At 37.7% G+C, this 25,589-nt stretch overlaps 1 protein-coding gene across 2 annotated transcripts in view; it reads right to left on the reverse strand.

Moving 5' to 3' along the window:
- The window catches only part of LOC145933321 (uncharacterized), a 137,670-nt gene that overhangs the window by 34,780 nt on the left and 77,301 nt on the right, over positions 1-25,589 (reverse strand). The window contains exon 2 of one of the 2 annotated variants that reach the window (XM_083032909.1): positions 13,660-13,695. The exons of the other annotated variant lie outside the window; for it this stretch is intronic. The gene's annotated coding sequence lies outside the window, so the exon portion shown is untranslated. The remainder of the gene's footprint in view (positions 1-13,659; positions 13,696-25,589) is intronic. 2 annotated transcript variants of the gene reach the window in all.

A 25,589-nucleotide genomic window follows, 5' to 3' on the forward strand; every position in this document is an offset into this window, starting at 1 on the left:
ATCGAATATACATATATCTCTCCTATCGACATCCTATCGACTACACAAGAAAAATAAAAAATGAAAAAAATTGCAAGTTTGTGCACATGGATGACTAATGTCATCTATTCTACTAACAGGCTATTCTAAAAATAAATAAAAAATTCTTAAAATGAGAATACATTTTTTTCAATGCGTATCTATCTCGCATGCTAAGTAAATAAATTGAGAAATATTGATCGCTTCGATTAAACTTCTCGACGAAGTTTGTATACGCTTAGACCAGAGGAAGTGTCTCGGGTGACCTAAAAAATTGCCAGATGACGAAAAATCCTTTGTTCTCGAGTTACAATGCGCGCATTGTCAGTCAAGTGGCTCGAGCTAGCTATGTCGAAGAAAGACCTGAATCGCCAGCGTGTTCCTGGCAACGACAGATTCGTCTTTTCGAAGAATCGTCTTTGATATCGATGTTAATCAGGAACGAGTGAGCTGACGAGGAAATTATACGATGCGAGATCAAATGCGAGGTAAAAAATATGAAATCGATCTTTATGCCATTATAAACTTCTCCTTTTTATTATATCACAGTGAATTCCCCCGTTATTACATTCTGATCCTATTTTACGGACACCGCGTTTCGATAGTTCAACGAGAAAACGATCCTCGACCAGCGAAACGGCCGATTATGCCATCGTTAGCCAAGCTGCCAATCGAACACACAGTCGCAACTTTATCGCCCGGGATCGGATTGTACGTAATCGAATCAATCTCTTTCGTCACCGTAGTGAAAAAAGGACCGGCCCAGGCTACCATTTTTCGCGAGATCCATCATTCTGAAATATGCCCGGTCAGAGAACGAGGAGCGATCTAATCGCCACGGTTGAAAGGACTATCGATCAGGCTACCGAGAACACCCCCTACCTCCCCCCATCTATACACATTCTATGAAAATCAAAATGATCGAGAATCTCTCAATATTCCGCGGTCAGAATACTCGGAATAATATCAATAAAGCAAGATGCCCTGGTAACTACCATTTGAACGAAGCATCGATAGTACTAGTCCGTGTAGTATATAGTACGATACAATAGTTAGCCGTGTGTACGTGTGTCTGCATGAAACCCTCATGGTTTATTCAAACACTCGCTATCCGCGAGCCCTGGATGCGAATAACGAGTACGCAACAACGACAGTTCGCGGATAATCAAGTCGTTAATGCGCCGCCGCGAGAAGCTATCCCCGATTCGAGTGAAGAGAAAGAGGGAGCGCGGGAAAAGTTTCCGCACGGCGGAAAAGCGTCCGCACGTACGCAGTTTAGCGCCCCGTGCATGCGGCCCGTACTTACGGCCGCGGGATGCATGCTAAAGCGACGCGCAACTTGGAGTTTATCCAGGAAAATGGGAACCCTCTCGCATTGGCACAATTCTCCGTCCCACCTAGAGAGGAGAGGCTGCTCTTGCATTATTAATCTGGATGGGCGCGCGTGAAACGGACAATCGCGCAATTGCACCGCGAACGACGACTCCGGGCGATCGTAAAGGACGTGTCTCGCGCGCCGAACGACGAAAATTTACGAAGGAAACTGTCGTATAGCGACAAGCTCGTAGAAAAGTTACGCGCCGAGATTAATCCTCTCGCGAACAGCGGATGGGCATAACACCAGTGCGCACTGCGGATGGCTGGCTCAATTTTAATTCATAGCAAAAGAGTGACCCCAAAAGTCTATTTTGCGAACCTCGAAATTCGAATCGAATTATATGCAAACGATGCTGTATGATGGGATATTAATCTCTGAAAAATTTAAAGTTGAACATAGAGGTAGTTTTGGAGATACAGGGGGTCAAAGTAGCCAAATTCCAATATTGTTCAAGCATAATAGACACAAAAACTTTTTTGATAATAATGATATTTTGACTAGAATTAATCAAAATGGTTCTCTGACCACCATACTAAAAATTCGACCTCTCTGCTATCCTAGTCCTAGTCGTTTAAATTTTTAAAAACTGCAAAAAAGTTTTTGTTGAATTTCTCGAAAACGGATACAGATATAAAAAAATGTTTCAAATAAAAATTGTTTGCTTAATATTCTACACAATAAAAGTTGATTATATTTTTTTTCGTAGGACAGACCTTTAGCCGGAAACTGTGTTTGAAGAAAGATAGTGTCTTAAAATAAAAGGCATCCTCTTCTTAGAGGAATCTGTAAGGAACTATCTCTGCAAAAATAAGTGTCAATATTTTAAGATATAATTGTATAGAAAGATTTTAGTTATTCTAAATATTACGAACAGTGTGTGATGTTTACACCGCATGTGATATTAAAAGTATCTTGATATGAGATACTTAAGAACGGTGTAAATATCACAATTTTCGCAATACTTAGGATAACTAAAATCTTTCTACAATTATATCTTAACATATTGAGATTTATTTGTTTGGATATTTGTTTAAAATGCACGAATTTTATTAAACGCTCTTAAGGCTCCTGGGTGCTCACCGCGGCCATATTGGTATCGTGACGTCAGAGGCGAGAAATAACACGTTGAGATTTCTTAGATGCCATTTCTAAATAAAAACATATTTGCATAAAATAACACTTAAGATCTCTTTAATACACTTCTAAAAAACCGCCAAAAACTATTCTTTTCCCTTGACAGTCAATCAACAACCGTAAAATGATCGAGATATCAGACTTTGACATGCGGAATGACTGCGCATGTGCAAAGACGGACTGGGCCTCATAATATTACATTTTACAGCTGTCGATTGATTATAAAGGGAAAAGGATAGTTTTCGGCGTTTTTTAGAAGTGTATTAAAGAGATCTTAAGTGTTATTTTATGCAAATATGTTTTTATTTAGAAATGGCATCTAAAAACTTTTAGCGTGTTTTCTCGCCTCTGACGTCACGATTCCGACATGGTCGACAAGGTACCAGGAGCCTTAAGATATGAGTTGATATGAGATATGAGTTATGAATGATCCGACATTTGATGGCGCTGGCGTAGGATTAAGCATGATAAGGTCTGGTCTACAATGAGTCGTTAGTCGTAAGTCGTAAGAAAATTGACCAATCACAGTCGATTATTTCAAAAATAATCGACTGTGATTGGTCAATTTTTTTACGACTTACGACTAACGACTCATTGTAGACTAGGCTTAATGCTGGTGTCAGGAAGCTACGCTCACAATTCTAAATAAAATTGTAGGTCAGCGATTAAATATACACATACATATTACATATATAAAACATTTCATATTGGTCAAACGTTATCCGCTATGGATAATTAACATTAGTCGGCGATTAATAACAGTTGACGAACGCGACGAACGCGTTGTGCGATTAAATGCGCTTTTCGCGCGGACATACTATAATAATTTTCGTAGAGGGCAGCACTTATTTACACGCGCGCCGACATAATTGATGTCATTCGGCCGCCGTTCGGCCATTATATCGCGGCTATTTACATTAATTCACCGGCAGGAATGATAGCGCGCATAATTTTGCGTAGCACGAATCGCGATCTCTCGTATCCGAGCGTAACGAATGGAATGCGTGTCGCGCAATGTTAGGTTATCCAAATGAGAAAGAAAGAGAGAGAGAGAATAGATTTGTCCCACACAACAATGCTGTAATGCTCGATGGAATAATAATAATCCCGGCGTTATCGCAATGGTGTCCGGCTCTTCTTAATGCCATAATTTGATTCGACTATGCATAGGTTAATCAAATGCGAATGGTCCTCGCATTGTTATCACGTATAACAATCGAGACCCGATGTTATATCCCGCCAATACCACAACATTTTGCATTTAAAGTGTCAATTTTAGAATTCATTAGCAAAATATATCTATTTTCTCCTTGAATTTTTTTTCCACCCTGTACATATATTCTCTCACAACACTTTTAAATATCTTTTCTCTCCCTCTCCTTCTCTCTTCTTTTTTTGCATGTATTACGTGTATTAATTCCTCGCTGAGCAAAATTGTTTACAGAATACTACGGCGGATAATCAAATGGGGCTTCATAAAAGAATCACGGTTGCGGAACGGGGCGTCTCGCCGAATGTAAACCCGCGCGCTGTCTAAATTACAAGCTGACTGAAAAAGAGCGACTCTGTGATACCGTGCTCAGGCGCCACGAAATATAGACGGGCGCGTTTCAATCCGCGCGTCCGTTGAGAAAAAAAAAGAAAAAAAAAGATATACGCTGGCAAGGTAATTTAATTTGCCTCCCCTTTAAGCGGCGCGAGCGAGCGCGCACGCTCGAGAGTCAACGCGAAACTCGGGCGTTCGTTAGTCCTGTATACCTTATGTTAGCATAATCTTTTATTACACGACCGCAAAAAAGTTCCGGTCCGCCACTAGCACTTAATTAAGTTTTCTCTTCCCCTCCTCCCTCCCCTACCCTTGCGGGAACGTCCTCTTCCTCTTGTTATTAAAGAATTTCTAACTACCTTCACTCGCCTTTGGCTCAGTTCGCGCACGAAACTTCCGGGCTAGCTTCACGCGAGACTCGTGTCGAGCTATAGCAAGTAGTCGGCTTGTTCATCGACAACGAGGCTGCCAGCTGCCAGTTCATCGTCCATGATTAACTGCAAACGCGTAACGCGACATGTACGGAGAGGATGTTCTTTCGACGTCGCAAGAGGGCTCTGACTTTTCACACGGCTGCTTCAATTATCAATGATTGATGACGAGCAACTATCGAGTGTTCACGCTTAAAATTCAGGACGACTAATTACGCGTCTCCATGTGCCTCCCTTCTTTTCTCCAGGATGAAAGCTAGGGAAAGAAAGCGGAAAAAATAAGAAAGACACTTCACGCTTGTAATCTAAAGTCAATCTCCGGAGGGAGAGACTCGCGGTAGCTCCCATTTTTCTTTGCAGTCAGAGGCAAATCGATAGTTACATCCGGCTGGGAGGAGCGCAACAAACACGAGCTACACTTCCGGGAGGATAGGGAAGGGGGCTGGTTTGCAACCCGTTTCTCTTCCTTCGGCGCGCGGAGGCGGAATGAAAGATCGTCGCTAATGACGATTAATAACTTGGCGAGCTTCCCGAGAGGAATTGATTGCAATCGAGAGCACGCAAAGCGAGAGGAGAAACTGGCGATGGAAAGTTCGAGCGCGAATCCCCATTGAGATATTTAAAAGGCATATCGAGAAAAATAGCATATCGTTCGGGCGAGAGAGCATTTTATCAGCATTCTAACAAACGATGGAATTCTACGAGATTTTCAAAGAATTCTCGAGCGACACGATCGGGGAAATAAAAATGCAAGCCCGATATATCGAAACCGTGACTGACAGATATATCGATCTTCTGATTATCTCGCGAAATTTCGCTTAACAAAATCAAATATAATATATACTCAAAATTATAAACATATTTTTTAATCCTATCTGAAAAGGTTGCTTAAATGTGGCATTTTAAAAAAAATCATATATTTCAAACATCATTCAAAATAATATTTTTCAGTAACATATTATTCCATAAAAATAAATATATTCTTTTTTTCTCAAATATTTGAAAATTTTTACAAATCTATAAATAAAAAAAATTGTAAACCTTTGCAATTAATGCAATCAGGCAACAGGTTTCCTAAATCGCATTATAAAATAACATTTACATATATTTGGTTTACTTACAGGTATTTGTATTAAAGAAAAAACAATTTGTTAGATTTAAAAAATAAAATTATTTTTTACTGGTTATTATACACAAAATAAACAGTTTAATATTAAAAATATTATGGGCTATATGTTTAAAAATCTATTTCACATCATTCTATAAATGAATTACAAATGTATTTAATTCATATTTTAAGAAAAATATCTCGCATATGATTAATGCCCATTATTTATATAACACACACTTTATTATCCCTCATTACGCATTTCCTCACTATCCATTCCATATTGATCTTAATAAAAAGAAAAATGTAATTAAAAAAATGTTTTAATATTTTGGAAGCAATTTTCTTTTCTCCTTTATTTATTCTTGTTCTTATTTTTGTCATTCTTTTTTAGTAACGTAAAAAAAATTAAATCTTATAATCATATCATCATAAATCGCACTTATTTCCGATTTAAACAAAAGCATAGTGATGTAATGTCGAAAACCTCTCGTAATTCCAATAATATAATCTCCTTAGCTTACATGCATGAACTAATTAACAAATTAATGGTGTGTGATTTCGAAAACCTCATAATTTCTAATATCTTAATCTTCTTAGCTTACCCGCATCAACTAATAAATAAATTAATGATATTAAAAGTACGCTAATTGCTACAAACAAATAGAATTAATGTAATAAATTCTACTTTTGCTTTTTATTTCCTTAAATAAACATGAAATAACTAACTCTGAAAATTGTATTTCTTTTTAAACTCACGCATGACACGTCTGATTAAATAATTCGAAACTATTGAGACATTATAAAAATGCGTTTTTAAATTATAATTAATTTATTAAAAAATATTTAAATATAGTAAATGAATTTATAGCTATAATGATCCGATTATAGAGTCCGTACGATTTAGGCAACTTTCTTTATTCTCTCAATCTTCAATAAACACAAATAGATATTAAGGTTTTTCTTAAATTTAATTAAATTAACCCGTAATTGTCTGCGAAGACGAATTTACGCGCTGTAAAACTGCGCGTGACTTTCCGCTCGCAGTAATCTAATAAAACTTTTGCAAGCCTGTCGTCGCGCTCGTCGCCTATCGATCGAATTTTATGAGACGGAGCCGACGCCGCGAATGCGGACATTTTCGGAGCCGCAATCAAGCGAATTGGCTTTTTCGGTCCGGGCAATTCCTATAGCAAACCCGGAACGGCCGCGCCACAGTAAAATCAACACAGTTCGCTAGTAGGATTTAATATAGATCCGAGTTTCCGCGCTAAAACGCAGAGAGAGAGGTGACCGACATACCCTGACGGCTTCCTCCTCGTTTCGGCCGCCGCGCCGTTTCATGCAGCGTACGCCTGTTTGTATCTCGTTCGAGTGAAAAAAATTTCCAAATTGCACAAAAAGCCGCACCGGTGTTTATCGTCATCAAAAGACAAAATCGTACTCGTTTCTCTCTGTTCTTTTCCGCTCGCTCTTCTTTGTTTCCGGCATACTTCCGTCTCCCTTTATCGCTGACGGAAAAAAAGGGGGAGCGGATCGCAAACCGCTCTCGCAAACCGCTTCGTAAACATTTTACTCAGATTAAAAAAGTTCAACAACGAGCATCGCTCACGCTTAGGTACGCCCAAGCACGTGGAATTTCCGCGTTTCAATTAAATCGCGAATTTAAGCTACTAACAACTCTAACCGCTATCAAAAAAAAGCAACGTCGTCTTAAACGGATGGAAAACCAAATGCAAATGGAAAAATGCGCTTTGGTATTTAGCAATTTTTTGTTTGTGTAACATTTATATCATGCGATATGAAATTTTTACATCGTATTTGTTTTTTGACATATTATTCGACGTCAATTCTTTCGATAGAAAATTCAACTGAAAGTCTCATTGCCAGTAATTCAAAATTTATCCCACACAGAACATGACATCCATTGGACGTCCATATAATCTCCATAGCTCCATATGACATCTATCTCCATGGTGGATGTCGAATAGATCTCTAATAGAAATCCATATTATCTCCACAGTAAATAAATCCATCATAGATGTCCATTAGACATTTATGATGGATGTATGATAGATATTCTATTTTTAATTTATATACAATTCAAATTTTTATTAAAATGTTTATTAAATTCTAAAATATAATTAAGAAAATGTTATTACTAAGCTAAAGAGTTTTTTTATGCCAAAATTTATACAATAGCATTAAGTAGTCGTTAGTTCTTTTATTTACCGCTATGCGCCGCGCGATGCGCTATCTATCTCGTATTTAAGTTTTCGTCATGAGAATTATATATAGCTTGCAGAAAGCGGCTATCAAGATTGAAAATGTCAAATATTTTTTATTAAGTTTGATTTTTCTGATACAATTCCAATACAGGGAATTATAATGTTAAAGTCTAATTGTAAACAATCTTTTGGTAGATAGAATATAATTTCATCAATTTATAAATAAAAGTTTAGTTTTTAATTTTTGTTGAAAAAAGCATCCATAATGAATTTAAATAACTTTTAATTAATATTCATTATTCGTCATCAAAGCTTGATGAAATATACATGATTACTCTATATGACATCCATATGACATCTATGAATACATCTAATGGATGTCGAATGGACATAGTAAATGCGGAACTATGGATGTCTAGTAGAGATCCATAAGATGTTACGTGGATGTCTAATGGAGGTTTTGAATCTCCATGGTGGACGTCTACTGGACATCCATTAGAGGTTTTTGTTCTGTATGGGATACAACCTTATATTTGAAATTGTAATTTATGATTGAGATTATGATGTGTGCGATCGTGGCACAAAAAGTTGTGCGTCTGCTCTCTATGATCGAGGACCCAGTTTCAAATCAGAAACATATTTTGGATAAAGTCACTAGATATATAAAGTACCGCAATCCATAATGCTTTTTTTTTTAGCACGTTGGAGCCAATATGGCGTCAAAAAGTGTACGTAGTACACTTTGTAACCTAACATCTAAAGTACAATTATCATACACTAAAATTTTAAATAGCCGCGTACTGGAGCCAAAATGGCGGAACGATTGCGGTACTTTATATATCTAGTGACTTTAATTTTGGATCTATTCGATTGCCATCTGTCGGCAGGCAATGGCAATAAACCACCGAGAGAGTATCTTGCCAAAAAAATCCCCTCCAATCTGACTGTTCGGAACCGACATAAAACTGTAAGTCCCCTGTATGTTAAAAAAAAAAAGCGCACATCATAGATATATGTAGAGAGATAGGTCAAGGGCAGGGGAGTGAAACTACGAAGCTTCGCTTGGTCCCCTAGTGACCCCGGCGCTGGGAGTAACGTGCTTGCCCACGTGATCAAAACTAACCTACTTTATTCTTTTTTCTCGATTTATTTGATACGCTTGTCACTTGAACTTATCTTAGAATTTATTTTTTATTAATATAATTATATATGTATTGAAATATATTAATTGAAAACACAACTTGATAAAATTGTATAAATATATTTTAACATATATATTTTATACATGTAATGCATAAACAAATAAATATCATCTGTTTTATACATATACAAGTAATAAAGAATATAAATATTTCTTTCAGTTTACATAATATTTAGCAGACTTTTTCTTTTCTGCACTTAAACAATTCTTCGGAATTTCATTGATTCTCTTATAATTTTGCATCATGCGTTTGAATGTAATTTTGAATAATTAAAGGAATCACATCGTCTTTGTGAAGAGTACAAGGAAAAGAAAATAAACTTAAATATCTTATATACTTCCAAAAAATCTCTTAAAAAAGAATTTTTTGAAAAAAGAACTTTTTCCAGGGTTGCTAAGCTAAATGCCCTGACGTGCAACCTAACACACTGCACACGTTGGCATCGTTTTATAAATAAAATATTAATATTATTTTATTCTCAAAAACGCGAACAAAAAAAATACTGAAAAATACTGAAAAATACTGAAAAATACTCAACAATGAAAATAAAAGTTATATATATTGTGATCACATGGGCAAGCACGTAACATCCTGCGCCACCTGATGTCTGGAGTCATTAAGGGGACCAAGTATTCTGAGGAAAACAATGAGAGTGTCACTCCCCTGGTCAAGGGGACCTACAAAAGCTGTAAACGCTATAGAAAAAAAAGAAGATTGATCATGAATGCTTGATCAATTGAATGTCTCGGTATTAATATTCGCGCTTTTTCAGTTTGTCGCAGAAAGCGAGCAATTTTGTCTATTCGTCTGGTCGTTAACGAAACGATAACGTAGGAATGAAATAACGAACACCATCATCCTACGAGCTTATCAATGAAACATAAAGCTGCTCCAGTTACGGCCACGATAAAATGCTGAAGCAAAACTCAATAGCGTAGCAAGCCTTCTTACGTAGCTGATGCAACCGGACGGGATCGTATTTAGCAGCCGTTTATATACCAACGATATTTACGCGTACAGGACAACGAGTAAAGGAGGAAGGTGAAACGCTAAACGTTAATCCGCGCGCCAGTCGAGATTTGCATATACGATATATGAAGAAAAAAATTCGAGCCCTTTATCGCCTCTCGCGGGAAATGCAGTCTCGTAATTACGATATTCAAATCTAAAACCCTTATGCGAAACACGGCGCCTCGTCGTGAAGTTAACGGTATGTATATTCTCCTGGAAATCGATTGGAATAATTAATATTTTGTGTTTTTGAAAGTTTAAATGAATTTTAATCAAGTAAACGGTGCGCAAATTATACGATTTTAATACGATTTTGACGTAATTATAAGAGAAATTTAGTGTCGGCTGATAAACTTTGATAAATTACATCGTTAAGTGAGAGTAAAAAAAAGATACTGTATCAACAATTTTTAAACTTTACGATTCGTAAATAAGGGACGCGCTCTATCGGAAGGAAAATATAATTATACAAGACGTTTATTTGTCAGGGGAGTCATGTTTCCATAAATTATACTAAAACAAGATGAATACCTGAGAGGAAAAATAATCTGACGCAGCAACACTGCCGTGAGGTTACTTATAACAGGCTGGGCGGGGTATCAACACGCGTGATCACTTCGCCAGCGAAGTCACAATCGCAAATAATTAGCGCGAAAGAGCTTACGTTTATGCTCTCACTCTCTCTCTCTCTCTCTCTCTCTCTCTCTCTCTCTCTCTCTCTCTCTCTCTCTCTCTCTCTCTCTCTCTCTCTCTCTGCTCGCGCAGAGATCGTATCCTATCGGCTTATTAAGTTGCCACTGCCGAGCATACTGCGCTAGGGGATGGCGTGCTATAATTTCCAGGGTTATACCGTATTTTAAAGGCATACTAAAGTTCGTCCCTTTCTCCCCTTCAATTCCCTCTCCCCTTAACACCGCAAAGCAAATGGATAAGTAAGAGGCTAAAGGTGAGAGCGTCTGAAACGTCTCCCTCTCTCTCTTTCTCTTTCTCTCTCTGTCTGTCTTTCTGGTTTCCTCGATCTCTCGGCTTTATTCTCTCCATCTATCTCTCGTAAAGATGAAGAGATAAATTGTTTGGCGAGGACTCGCCGCTCAAAAGTTTCGCGATATTTCCACTGTTAGTTAAAATTAGTGGAATTCCCGAAGGCAATTCTGATAAGACTATCTCCCGTTTGTGACACGCCCGTCCTCAATCGCGTTTCCAACCCCTTTCTCGTACCTCTCGATCCTTTGATTTCTCTTTCTTTCCTGTTCTATATCGCTACGCTCCCCTACTTCGAATCACACAGAATTTCATGAGAGAAAGACGCAATAAATCTTGGAAATGTAACTCATTGAGCAACATTGAGAAGAGAGAAACAGTTTCTCTCGGGAAAAATGTATCTAGATCTAATTTAGAAACATACTTGTATATCGATCAAAGAAAAATACGCCATCCATATCCACAAGAGATGGGTGAGAGATTTGGCGTCTCGATCCAAGTGCGCATTTGCAGAATGGCGCTTATCGGAGAGTCCGGCGTCATCGGCGCGACAATTAGCGAAGTTTAATCGCCGCTCGGTCAACCGTAATTAAGGATCACCTCTCTCTCCCTCTCTCTAGCGAGTGCGACAAAAAGGAGAATGCACGAATTAAAGCTGAGACTTGAAGGGCAAAAACCGCGTCGCCGAAGTATTTACTGTGCTCGATGACGTGACCACTCGTCGACGTGTCGTAATTAAATCGATGTTTTACGTCGATTTAAAAAGAAATTGTTCCACATATCCGTTAACCATTTGAGAAACGGGAGACTAGAAGAACTCATCTTAAAATTATTACTCGTCAGAAAAATCACCAATTAGAAACTATATGATGGAGTTCGGAGATATTTTGCCTCGGGGCAGAGCAGCCGCTCGTTATTTGACCGAAAGAAACCGCGCTATTTCTCCTTTTAATAAGATACTAGGTAATTTTAATCCCTCAGTCTTCTCCATTCTCTCTCGCTTAATAGAATTTGTAACTCGGGGATTATGCGCAGATATACGGGGTCTCTGTACCCGACCACACTTCCGCTTTAGGAAGTAGAACTAAAAGTCGGCGAGGTATACGTAATCTAATATAGCGTCGATTTTAATGAAAATCGTGACTTTTACAATCGTACTTCACATACTATTATATTTGATTTTACATATAAAATTTAATTATTTAGTTAGTTAATTATTTAGTTTTCTGTTTAATAATCTTTCCCTCTCATATTTCCTCCTTTTCTGCATATTTTCATTATGGACGGATTACATATAATGAATTAATTCGGTACAACATAAAAAATGTCAACAAATTTCGATATTGCATTGTCAAAAAAGCGTCAGCCGTATCGAAATATTTGAGTGTTAAAAATATAATTTACATTTGCCAATTTCGGGCATTTGTGCAGCAAAGCAATAGTGAAATTAATTGGGCGCGGATTAAATAGAGAAACGCAATTGCTCGAGAACGGAGCGAGATTGCTCCGCGAAGGATGGCGGACGTAAATCGACGATTTGATTCCCCGTGAATCATTAAATTGTTCGTCAATTCCGGCCGAAAGGACCCGACTACCTACTAAGTACCAGTCGATCCGGAGGAGGAGAGAGAGGGAGCCTGATTGAACTTCGTTAATTATCGCTATTATGACGCTTATATATCTCTGACACCAAACGAAACCTTGCCGTCATTGCATTTAGCTTGACAATGTTCTTAAAAGACAAAAAGAGGCGGCATCAGATGGTCCGGCAAAAAGACTCTATTAAGAACCATGCGCGCTCCGGTGACTCGAATCTTTCTTATCCAATTTTACGGTCCAACGAACGATCTTAGATATATGAGATGTTTCCCGATAGCGCGTTTCCGACAATATCCGGCTAATATGCTCGTAAAAAGCTGACGTATATCTGCCAAGTATATAATCTGTGATAGTTACATGATACATGGATAATTTATAATTATCATTCATTATACTTTTATCTTTCTGATATTATCTTCTAGTAAACTTTAAATTAAAATTAATAAATTGCAGTTATACTACTAATATTTGTGAGTAGATTCGCTTGTGCAGTCAAACGATGTAATCACAAAGCGCGCGAACATCTCCGCATCTCACGCAAGCTTAACGTACAAGCTTTTTGCCGGTTCTCGCAGCTTTTCGCGAATGAACGAGAATCGGGTAACGCGATTTGTGTGCGTTCATGCGATTTCTCGCATTGCGTGTTGAATCGTCGACGCGACGCAAATTTTCACCATAGTAACAATTAATTATAATAATTGGCGCGAACTGAAGAATCGAGGAATAATAGTGATTTCCAATTACAATACTATCAAAGTCCTACACCGAGATATATAGCTCTTCCGGAGAGATAAATGGATGGTGTAAGTGTAAGCTTTTCCCAAACGGAGAAAAAATGTCAGAGTCATACTCGATCCTAGGATCTTCCTCTTGGTAGACTCTGCCCACTGAACCACTCATTGTCCTATCCCACTTATTCTCTCTGCTCGCTTACATATTCTCTACAGTTAGATAGATAGATAGAGAGAGAGGTGGAAATTTGAATTTCGACTTGAAAGGACTTGGAAACAAGAAGATCCTTACCAAGGCAGGATGGCCGGGTTTCCTCGCTGGCCCAATCTGCAACAATAAAGAGAGAACAATGAAGAGAAGTGTACAGTCGGTATTTTGTTGAAATTATTATCGCAATGTAAACCTTATCGTCATGAAGCGAAAATTCCGCAATATGCGCGCGATATCATTACAGTAACAATTTAGATCGACGTTTGAAGAGCACAAGGAGCTCGCTGCTTGAATAACACAATTTTGCGTCGGCACAATATTTGCGAAACATCGCAGCTCGTCGGCAGCTCCTTTACAAGAGACCGAAGATACTGCTACGACAATAACGAGATATCCGGACGAAAGGATCACCGCGCGGAGACATTAATCCTTTGTGCGAGGCGTATCGCAGCGAACTTGGCGAAGAGTAACAAGCGGAAATAAGCGATCCCTGTCACGAGGCGCGCGCGGAACAGAAGGAATACCTATAAGCCGATGGCGAAAGAATTAACCGAGGACGTAGCCATTTAAGCGAGTTGTTACAAACTTCCGTAAGCTTCGTGCTAACTAGAGGCACGGAGAAACAGGGCTTACAAACTGTAATGCTTGTGACTCCTGCCGACCTGAGTCTTCAACAGCGAACCAGAATATTGCTGTCGTAATATCACGGGTCGCTGCTGATAACCAATCATTCGATTCTATTCTATATACGTTCAATTCTTAATGTATCTATCGTTCACTTCAAACCCTTTGAGCGATTACTGAAACATTTCTATACATCCGATTGTTTTAAAATTTAAATTTTCCAGTTGAAAAATAAAAAGGTATTTAAAGATTCTATAGAAGTCTAGTAAATCGAAAAATATAGGATACTTTGTAACATTGTAAAAATTTTTTTCCCCAGAGGGAATCTCCAAAAAGTTTATTTTTTTGCTACTAGTGACACATCTGAATTTAGGCATCGAATTTTTTTACTATAAAAAAAATTTTTTTTTTTTCATAACGCAACAAAAATAAAAATTCCCCCAAAAATCGTCGAAAATGTGACAGATGTAAAGATAAAAATGCCTATATTTGTTTTAATATCTTTTGCAATTTTTTTATTTTGATTTTTTATTAAAAATATGTATTTTTAACAAGAAACATTATTTATCTATTTGTTTAAATAAAAATTTTGCATAATTACATTAAAAATCTTACAATTCGATTCGCTAAACGCCCATAAAGAGAAAGAGTCTAGAAGAGAGGGCTATATATAGGTTAAATAGGTTTAATTAATTAACGTTCCAATTTGTATTCAAAATTTGAGCATTAAAATTGTAAAGAAGAAAATTGTATATTTAAAAACTAAGTTATTCTATTCAGACAATAAATTCTTTAAATATCGCTAGTAAATTAATCAAAGGATCAATATTGAAAATAATCGACCAAACTAGCACAAATTTTTTACACTTTATTAAAAGTTACGACGTTTCGACCATATGGTTGTGGTCCTTTTCAAGTATACACTAAAATAATACAATTGAAAATTAAACTTATAAATCTAAACGGTTTAAAGATAGTAATATGCATAGAATAAGTTGGATATAAAAAGAGTACATACGTTATAAATGTGAATCTTAGACAAGCATGTTCAAATAAAAGATTCGCTCACACATGTTGTCAATATTAAAGGCGAGTACGTTAAGTCAGTAAGAAACCTTGTCAATAACTAATAATATTAGAAAACTTATTACACGACCTTTATTATTTCATAAATATTATTTAAGCTCTCAGTGTCCTTTTGAAGATTAATTGTATTCTTAAATTTTTTGATGTAGAACATTTCCGCAATTTCTCTTTTACGCACATGTTTCTCATTATGTAATATATTGAGTTTAGTCCAAACAAATTCATGTCCACAATTTATTTTGTGTTTACTTATAACAGAGTGATTTGTTTCATGTAATTTAATATTTTTAAACTGTTCGTTCGTACGAGTCCTTAAATGTCTTTTAGTTTGTCCAATATATGATGCATTACAATCTTTACAATCTAATTTGTATACCACATTCGTTCGGTCATCTTTATGTAAATTGTCTTTGCCGCGTTTTATTAACATATTTAGTTTTTTATTAATTTTATAAACGACGTTCAAGCCAACTCCACGTAAAACTCGACATAAATCTTGACTCGTATCTTTAACATATGGGAGTGACAGAAAGGACGTCCTATCGAATTTCCCTTGGTTCAAATCTATATCGTTATTGTGATTGCGATTTTTTAAAAAATTAATTCTTTTTTGTATGTGTCGTTTAATAATGTGTTTGGGGAAACAATTGTTAAGTAAAATATCGTATACTAAATCAATATTACTATGGTGGAATCTATCATGTGATAATAAAATTGCATGATCTACAAGATTATAAATAGTATTGATCTTATATTTTAGAGGATGGTTAGAGAAAAAGTTAATATATCTTCCAGATGAAGTAGGTTTCCTGTATCAATTAGTAATAAGTATATTATCCACGCGAGTGATCGTTGTATTTAGAAAACTGATGGACGAATCAACCTCAATTTCATACGTGAACTTCAACAATTGTATTATTTTAGTGTATACTTGAAAAGGACCACAACCATATGGTCAAAACGTCGTAACTTTTAATAAAGTGTAAAAAATTTGTGCTAGTTTGGTCGATTATTTTCAATATTGATCCTTTTATTCTATTCAGTTTTTTAACTTTTCTTTGTAATACGTTTCAATTTTTCTTCGTTTTTCTTGCAAGAATGTATGTACCCCTTTTTCGCATCGACTGTACGAGTATCTAAACCTACATTGAGTTTGTAAATTCCATCCTAAATGAACTGTACCAGAGAAACACTCAAAAACAAAAATCCCTTTATATACACACAAGTCGTTAATAACGCGCGGGTAGTAAATTTTACATAAAAATACCGAGAAGACCCAGATTTCTCGCAGTTTCTTCGTAATTCAGTCCCTTCCAGAGACAGCAAGCCAGCGAAGAAAGGAACGTAACATCGAGGTCACGTGCACTTCAGCGGATCTCGCGATCACGCGAAAGGGATGGGGGTTGAAGCGAGAGACGAGAAAGAGGTTCGTCCGGTATTCAGCTGGAGAAGTAGAATATGACGGTTAAAAGCCTGGCGCAGATCTGCAAGTTTCTGACGGCGATACTTACAAGCGATTTGAGATTTAAGGTCGACTTGATGCCGTTCATCGCTAAAAGCCTTGTATCTGCGCGGCTGTCGGTTTTAATGATTAATACGGCTCGTCGCTGTAAAGAATTAAGCCGTAGTAAATAAACAACTCGGGTGACTTCAAACGTAGAGAGAAAGAAAGATTGACTGGAACTTTATTGAAATAAGAGAGAAAAAGAGGGAGAGAGAGTTGCGCGCGAGGATGAAAGGATTAACTGAATCGAGTTACATTTTTACGTCAACCTAAATTTCGCTCTCAAATCATGGCTGTCAAAAGCGTCGCGACGCCTAGAGGTCGGCGAAGATGAAAGATTTATACCGAGCTCGCTGGAAGAAAATAGTAAGAACGATCCGTATACAGAGTGAATTCAAGCGTAGTCAACCCCGATTGCGCAGTCATTTAACATTGAAAATTAAAGGATTCTCGCAAGAGAATTAAGAGTCCGAGAGGAGTCTTCTCCGAGAAAGCAAGAAATCGTGAAATCAAGAAAATTCGCGCGAGACGAGTCACTTGCGCATCCACTCATGCAATCTCGCCCTAATTGTTTCGCGAATATAACGCTAATTTTACATACACTCTCGTTCCGTGTAAAACGATTCTATCTTCTTCATTCTATTACAAAAGAAGGCTCCGAATTAGCTACATAGCTAATTTGAGTAGAAAAAGGTCGGGTCAACAGAATTTCGAGATTTCTTGAATGTTATTTCCGAAACCCCTCAACTTGATAGGTCATTTTCATAAGTTTTCTTATCAGAAGAAAAATGCTGCAAATTACAATGCGCTAGGATCTAGTTTTCGAGATATCGATTTTTAAAAGTCGACTCCGCCCTCTTTCTGCACCTAACCTAACCTAACCCCACACACTTGAAAATTCTAACCTAACCTAACCCCTAACCCAAAATTCTAATCTAACCTATTTCTGATTAAATTAAAATTAGATTTGTTATATTAAAAAATTTGATGAAAAATCTCTGTGAAAATGACTTCTTGCCAAAAATTTTGAAATCTCAATTTTTTTCAAAAGAGATTAAAATTTTGAAATATCATTGATCGTTTGCGATATTCTTTTTCTCAAAAAATCTATCAAACATCTATCAAATTGAAGAGTTCCGGAAATAACATTTTTCCTGAATTCTGTGAAATTAACCCAACGCAATTCGCGCTCTACGCGCATTCTCCCAGTGCCGTAACTAGCTTTTTATGTGCCCTAGGCAAGGTTTTATTTTTAAATCCTTTAATTATTTTGGGGGAAAAATAATAATAAAACGAAAACGATATAACAATTGTTTATAAATAATTTTTGTGTATACAAGAAATAAGATAAGATATTTCTTGTGTATACAAGAAATAAGATAAGATATATAAGATCATTCATATTTATTTCATATTTATAAATAAAAATAATTATTTTAATTGCACTTTTCTGGCTTTCATTGCAGCAAATTCATTGATTATATCATCATAATTAATATCTTTAACAATACTATATTTAATCGAAATTATGGAAAGATTGGATAATCGTTCTTCTCCAATTTAAAATTTAAAATTTGAAAATATATTTGAACAATTTTTTTGTTCAGTTTCATTTCAAGGCCCCCCTCTTCGTTCAGGGCCCTGGGCCTGTGCCCCTGTTGCCCCTGCCTAGTTACGGCACTGCATTCTCCTCCTGTGATTACTCAATTATACAATCTCATTTCTATGGTTATCATCGAACTGAAACTCAACCGTTTGCCAGACGCTCTCTCGTGTCGCTCTGTCTCCTCCTGATAACAACATGCTGGGCATCGGGACGAAAAATAAAAATACGAAACGCGGCCTTTGTTCGGTAGCGCGATGAGTCCGAACAATTCTCGTCCGCCCGTTTAATCGCGATGTCCATTTATACATCCAGGGATGGCTGAAGAGAGGGAGGGGAGGGGAGAGAAAGGGAGGTAAAGCACGCGGTAGAGGGTAAAGGAAAAAAAAAGAAAAGGAAAATAATTGCGAACGAAGCGACGAAAAGGGGATCACCGAACTTCGAGTTCGAAAGAATCGAGCGATCTCGCTCCTTTGTCCTTGGCAGGACGATGTTCCTTCCTTCGCCGAGGCTATTGTCCATAATCCTCGAAAGCTTCCGCCGACTTTTTTACGACCACCAATTGTGATCGGAAACTGCATTTCGCACGTCAGCAGACGTTCAGACCGACACGTCGAACCGGATTATTAAATCCGTCGCGCGTAATCCTGTCGCAAGCACCTGCCAATCCGTTCCCGCATTTCGTTAATTAATCTCCCTAATTATTCGCCCAGCAGTATATATATAGGATGGTCGGTGTTATCGAGGCTGGCCGCTTATGATGATGACACGACACATAATAAGGCACCGCGGCAAAATCGATCTTCTCTCATCATATCGTAATTAAAAATCGAATACACGTACCTTAATATATACTCTGGCAAATAGTTTCATCATCGAGTTTCTCATTAGTACTAATAAGTAATTATTATAGGTATATCTTATATATATATATATATATATATATATATATATATATATTATATCTGTACTCAGGCATTATAATAATTAAACTGATTAATTATATCGTAATTATATGTAACAAGCGTAATATATAGACACAGTATTGATTAACGAATTAATATAAAATTTTGTGATGCAAATGCAAATAATTTTTTTGAAAGTTTCTTCTTCATCAACGAGACAAAACTATTTCCACATTTGTAATGCAAATATACAGGAAGCACCGGCGCTTATTTCTGTTCAACCGTTAATTGGTTTACAGCGGTTTACTGCAAACTTATTCAACGGCGCGGGCAAGGTAAACTATTAATTAATATATTTCCCGTTACGCTGCGTTTTCACGTCCGTGTCGCAACCGGAAGAGAGAGACAAAGTCTCTCCTTTATTAATCCAATTTACGGGCGAATAACCCCCGCCCCCCCCGGCAAGATCAACATTTATATTTTCTGATAAATAAATCCCGAAAGAGGCGAGTTCGACCAAACGAGTTCGAATCCGTTAATTAGATCACAACGATAAACTCTCGACGCGGAGATAAACTCTTAATTAATTAATTAAAAGGACTCCCCGGCGTGGGGGTTTGGTGTGGGAAGATCTTCTCCGGTTACTTTCTTTCAAAGTTTCTCTCGGGGCCAAAATCACTTAAACGAAGATTATTTGCGCGCTCGCAGTTGATAAGCGGCTCACATTTTCCAGACATTCGCGTGTAATCAATGTAATTGCATCGAACATCGAAATCTATTTAATTGACAGATTGTTAACGTTAGAGAGTAAATAGAGCACACATTATATATGTATGTATACTATACAAGTATTGCGTTTCTCGTAACTTTATATCCTCCGTCGAAGCCGTGTAACGATTTTATTAACAAGCAACAAATAAACTGATAAAGCGGCATTAAAATTATATTCAAAATTATATAATAGAATTAAGTAATAATTACAAAACATAAAATAGTTTACAAGGGGGATAATTTGCATAATAAATTAATAAATGTCGAGCAAAAACTTGAAATAAGTGTTAATTATTCAACATTCGCTTACATTCGCGGGGAATGAAACGAAATATTTATTTTATCAATTAATTATAACGAGAAGCGAATTATTCATTAATACAGGTGCACATCGCGGATGTCAAATCAACGTTATTCGCTATTTTCATCATTTCATTCGCCTCGGACGGATAATTATGAGACGCGGAACAAAGTGTGGTAATTATTATATAGGAGGCTTCTTATTTATCATTCACGTCACAATGAAGGAAAGTTTATCTGAGATGAGCTATTAATAATCTTCCGGAAACGTCAGCACTCGCTGCTGGAGAGAGTCCAACGAAAACAATTTACATTTACTCTCGGGAAACGTGGAAATAATTGCAGTGAAAACTCCGATTTTAGAAAGAGAGACTATTTTTTAGACCACATCTTTACCACTTATACAGAGTGTTTCTAAATAAGTGTGAAAAACTTTAGGAAATAATTCTTTGTCGAAAATTAAAGGGGGTTTTTCATATAAACACATACTCTTATATCCCTCCCTGAGGAGTTACACTCCCCCAAAAAGGGAGAGGTAAAAATTAAGCTTTTAAATGATTTCTCAAATTTTAGACAAATAAAAAAAATAAAATTTGATTTTCATTTTTTGAATAAATTGGATATTTTCCACTAAGTAAAAAGGATATTTATTAATATTTTTTTAATCTTCTCGTATCGTTATAAGAGGATGAAACTAACAACCATTTTTTATTAGAAATTTTAACTTTTTAACGGTCCGGAATGTGATCATCTAAAAATATGCGTTTAGAAAGCTTGATTCCTTTAGAAACTTTTTTTCTTTTATTTTTTTTCGTAAAATCACAAGTTTTCAAAAGAAAAAATAAAAATAATTTTTCCCTTTGGAGAAGTGTAACTCCTCAGGGAGGAATGTGTAGGAGTAATTTATATACCTCACTTAATTTTCGACAAAGAATCATCTCCTAAAGTTTTTCACACTTATTTAGAAACATCCTGTATACTCATATTACTTACTCATCTGCCAATTATTTTTATATATCGAATAGAATCCAATAAACAAATTGTGCGGTGCTATTAATATTTAAAAATATTATAAATTTTTTTAACATAAATAGCCTTTTGCTTCTATTAATATTCTATATTTTTAATAATAATTTAGAGAGATGTGTCGCCTGAAAGCTGTGCTGTGATCGCGCACAATCGGCTATACCTTTCTCACAATCGAAACGCTAGCCGCGCTAATTTCCGCGGCGATAATCGCGGCGACTAATTAACGGGCCCTCCTGTTCGTCAATTACCGTAATTAATCGGCGATTGATTAATCGTGACACGTGGAATAACGCGTCCGGGCGTCGATTGTTCGTGCGATTAATCGAGCCGCCGAATTTCCAAAGGGGATAATTTATTTATCCAGGTGCGGCTCGTTAATAAATTGAGACTGGCGGGAGAGAAGCTTAATGAAACGTCTCACGATGTCGTCAGAAGAATTACGAGCTTTCCACCATGCGGGAAAACCGCAAAAAGGATCACAGGGCGCTGGGACTCCGCGGGGGAGGAGGGAGGGGGGACCCGAGAAGGGGCGGGACACGTAGTGTCTTTCCGAGAAAGAAATAATCAATCTTGTTCCGAGTGTGTGTGTGTGTGTGTGTGTGTGTGTGTGTGTGTGTGTGTGTGTGTGTGTGTGTGTGTGTGTGTGTGTGTGTGTGTGTGTGTGTGTGTGTGTGTGTGTGTGTGTGTGTGTGTGTGTGTGTGTGTGTGTGTGTGTGGAGAAAAAATAATTAATTTTCCAAAAAGAAAAAAAAAAGAAGAGAAATTTTTCTCGGGGAAAAATAATCTCTCCGGGACACTTTCTCGAAAACACTTCTAGCTGTCTGGATATCAGACGCTGTAACTTTGGCGCGCGTCACGAAACAAGAGCCAATAAATTCAAACTATCTCGAGGTAGTTTCCCGCAATGCCTCTACCCCTTCACCCCTGCCTCCACCCTTTCCATAACGATATACTCGCGCCGATTACTACTGGTGCTCTGGCTGCTGTTTATTCTAGCCGGGCGGCTTTTTTGCGAACGAGCGGGAATATTTTCCCTGCAGGACGCGGGACCCCATTGTTTTGAGCGGCGACCAGCGGAGAGAAAAGAGAAAAGTGGAAAAAGACATAACGAACAGACGCGACCGAAGAAAATGGATCGACCGGTCATTTCGCCGCCTCCTCCTCCCATTTTCCTTCCTCCGTTAGACGCCGAAAGGGTATGTACAGCTCTTTTTCAGAGGGAGAATGCTGCTTCTACAAAAAAAAAAAAAAGAATAAGCGAGCAGTTCCTTTTTTTTTTAAGGGGATGTTCCCCCTCGCTGCCCACCGCCGTATTATTATGCGTTCGATGGCGGTGATTCGGGAAGCAAAAAAAAAGATGAAAAAAGAGTGGCACGTATTATAAATGAAATTTATTTCCGTCGGGCTAATAATTCGGCGAAAATACAGATTTTTCACTCGCACTTATTTGCAGACCGGCATTAAAATATTCGTCCGTCGAAAACGCGGAAGTACAAAATAAACCATTAGATAATCCCATCGAATTCCAGCTGTATATTTCAACATACAAAACATAAATTGACGTTATATAATTTATATGATATTTCGCATATTTTTCGAAAGAATCGCGCGATTGTATTCTAAGAGTATCAATTATGCTGCATTTCGCGGTGATATCTGTGGTAAGCTCTCGTCTCCCCCCTCCCGGGGGTTTAGTGCCCCGTTATGAGAAATTAAAAGCTCGCGATATATATTATAGTAAACATGATTACACGGTTCGTGCTGCGGGCGGCTTCACAATTTCATGAACGTGCATTAATAATAGCCGAGCTGAGGTACTATACTGTGCCCTCCTGGCACTAATTCCGTATTTTTATCATGAAATCCGCCGTACCGTATGTTGTACCGCGCATTTACCACAGGCATCAACGACAGCAGCAAGCAGGTTGGGGAAATGCGGCGAGTCTTTCGATGCACTGGTCTCTGCAGAGTGCACTCTGTGTATCTTTAGCCAGCTCCATTCTCTTCTCCCTTCATCTCTCTTCGTTCCACCACCGTTCTCCCTTTCAGTACTTCTCTCTCCATCTCCCTCTCTCCCTCTTTCTCTTTCTCCCTCGACGCGCGATTTAATTTAAGTTTAATGCGAGCTGGCGCACGTGGTCACGTACGCTCAACAATGGCGAGAGGCTTGGTATCCAAGTAGAGAAACGCATCGGCGAAATTCACGCCGACGCTTCTCGAAAGCATCCAACATTCTAACTGAATCTACCGGGTGTCTCGAAGCACGTTGATAAGAAACAGAACATTATTTTTAGGCATTTTCAAGTCGATGCATCTTCAGCGTAATGCAAATTGCCTCATTCGATATACCTAGGGTATCTTTGTCGGTGCAAGATCAGCTTCAAGATTGATCAAAGGTTCTATAGAAAGAATAGACAGAACAATGTAATGTAATCTAATGTAACGCGAAAAAAAACATAATGATCTCTCGATAATTGTGAAAATTGAGAAAGATCCTGTATTCTTTTAACACCCCATAGAATCCATCCAAATCGACGGCTACCACTTTAAGCGAGGCGATCGACGTCGCGATATAGCGAACACACATGAGGCACGTACGCTCCATGATAGCAGCGAATAAATATCCAGGTTGAAAAATATCGGCGATCGGCGATCGTGGAATAGGCTATTTTCGCGATCATGAGTGGCAGAAATTTAAGTCGAATTTCGCGAGCGCTCGCCATTTATATTTGTTACGTGAAAATAAAACTTGCGGTATCGGTTATAACGATAACTCTCCTTCGACTACCTCCTGCTCACCTCTCCGGGTTATTTTTCTCGCGAGTAGAGTATCCGCGTTGTAAGATAAACAGTAACAGATACAAAGCGTTTTATACGATTACGCAAAAAATACCACAAGAGAGAGGGAGAAATTTCTTGCGTTTTTTATCTCTCACACCTCCCTTCCCCGAGAGGAGGAGGTTGATTACATTTTCGAGAATAGCCATTTTCCCCTCGAGAGAAAGATAGGAGCCATTTTCCACTAAACTATTTGCCATCAAATTTTATCGGTACCGCCGTCGTCATCGTCGTGCCATTATCGTGCATTCTGCGGTTGAAAAGTTTTTTGGGGGAGGAAAAAAAAGGGGGTAGCTTTTATCGTTTCGCGTCGCCGGGACGGACGTCGCGAGATAATCACCTGGCGCGAAAATCGCGCTAATCCGCGCGGTGGAAAACTCGCTGACGCGCAGAACGCGATTTTATACCGCGAACGGTAACGCGGATTCTCCGCGGAAGCTTTTTCGGTAATTTGAAAAAAACCATCGTACGCGAAAGATTTTCGGCTCATAAACTAAAAGCCACCCCTTTTAAATATTAACCCTTTCATCTCTATTCGCGATTCCGATTTGTAATCTAAAAATGGATTATTAAAAACTTGATCATCAGTGTTTTCATATTTATATTTCGAATTCAATTAATAGGATTATATTTCGTATCGTACAGCAAATAAAAAAATCTAGATTAAAAAATATAGCGCAGCAAATATTAATCTGACGTACTGAATCTAAACGTTAATCCCAATTAAACATTGATTTTAAAAATGATTTTCCTTGATTTATTGTATAGTATATTATTGTAGTTTTGCGAACGTTATTTTTACTCCAATCTATTTAACTTTTGCAGAACGCGCGGAGAAAAAAAAATATTCGAGAGATAAATTTACGGAAAAAACTGGCGCGAGCCACGAAATGACTAGCCAACTTTCCCCTCAACAATACTTCTTCGTCAGATACGACCGCGAGCCCCTTCTCGTTTCCTATTCTTTTATTTTCAACACGTCGCTGCAATAGCGACCGACGGCGCGCGATCTGATCCACTTCGCAGCATTCGGTTGCACCGTTATTCAATTCATCGCCGGATTCAATTACCTCCGCGTGCGGTAACGGTGAGTAGAGAAGTATTTCCCGTACGCACACCTGTACACATACATACACATACATACGCGCGCACGCCGCAATAATCTCGCAGTAAAACTCGGCCACGCGACATAGACCAACATCCACCTAGTTTTCAACTTTATCCACTAATAGTCGCGATCCGTCTCTCTGATTGGCACCACTTCGTGGTACATTGACGCTCTTCACACGTTAATTTATCTTTATATTGTACTTATATGTATATTGGAAGAGAGAGTATCTTGTAAAAATAT

This window comes from Prenolepis imparis, unplaced genomic scaffold (genome assembly GCF_030444845.1).
Source record: "Prenolepis imparis isolate NDT839.2.m4 unplaced genomic scaffold, iyPreImpa1.0 SCAF_3, whole genome shotgun sequence".
NCBI lineage: Eukaryota > Metazoa > Arthropoda > Insecta > Hymenoptera > Formicidae > Prenolepis > Prenolepis imparis.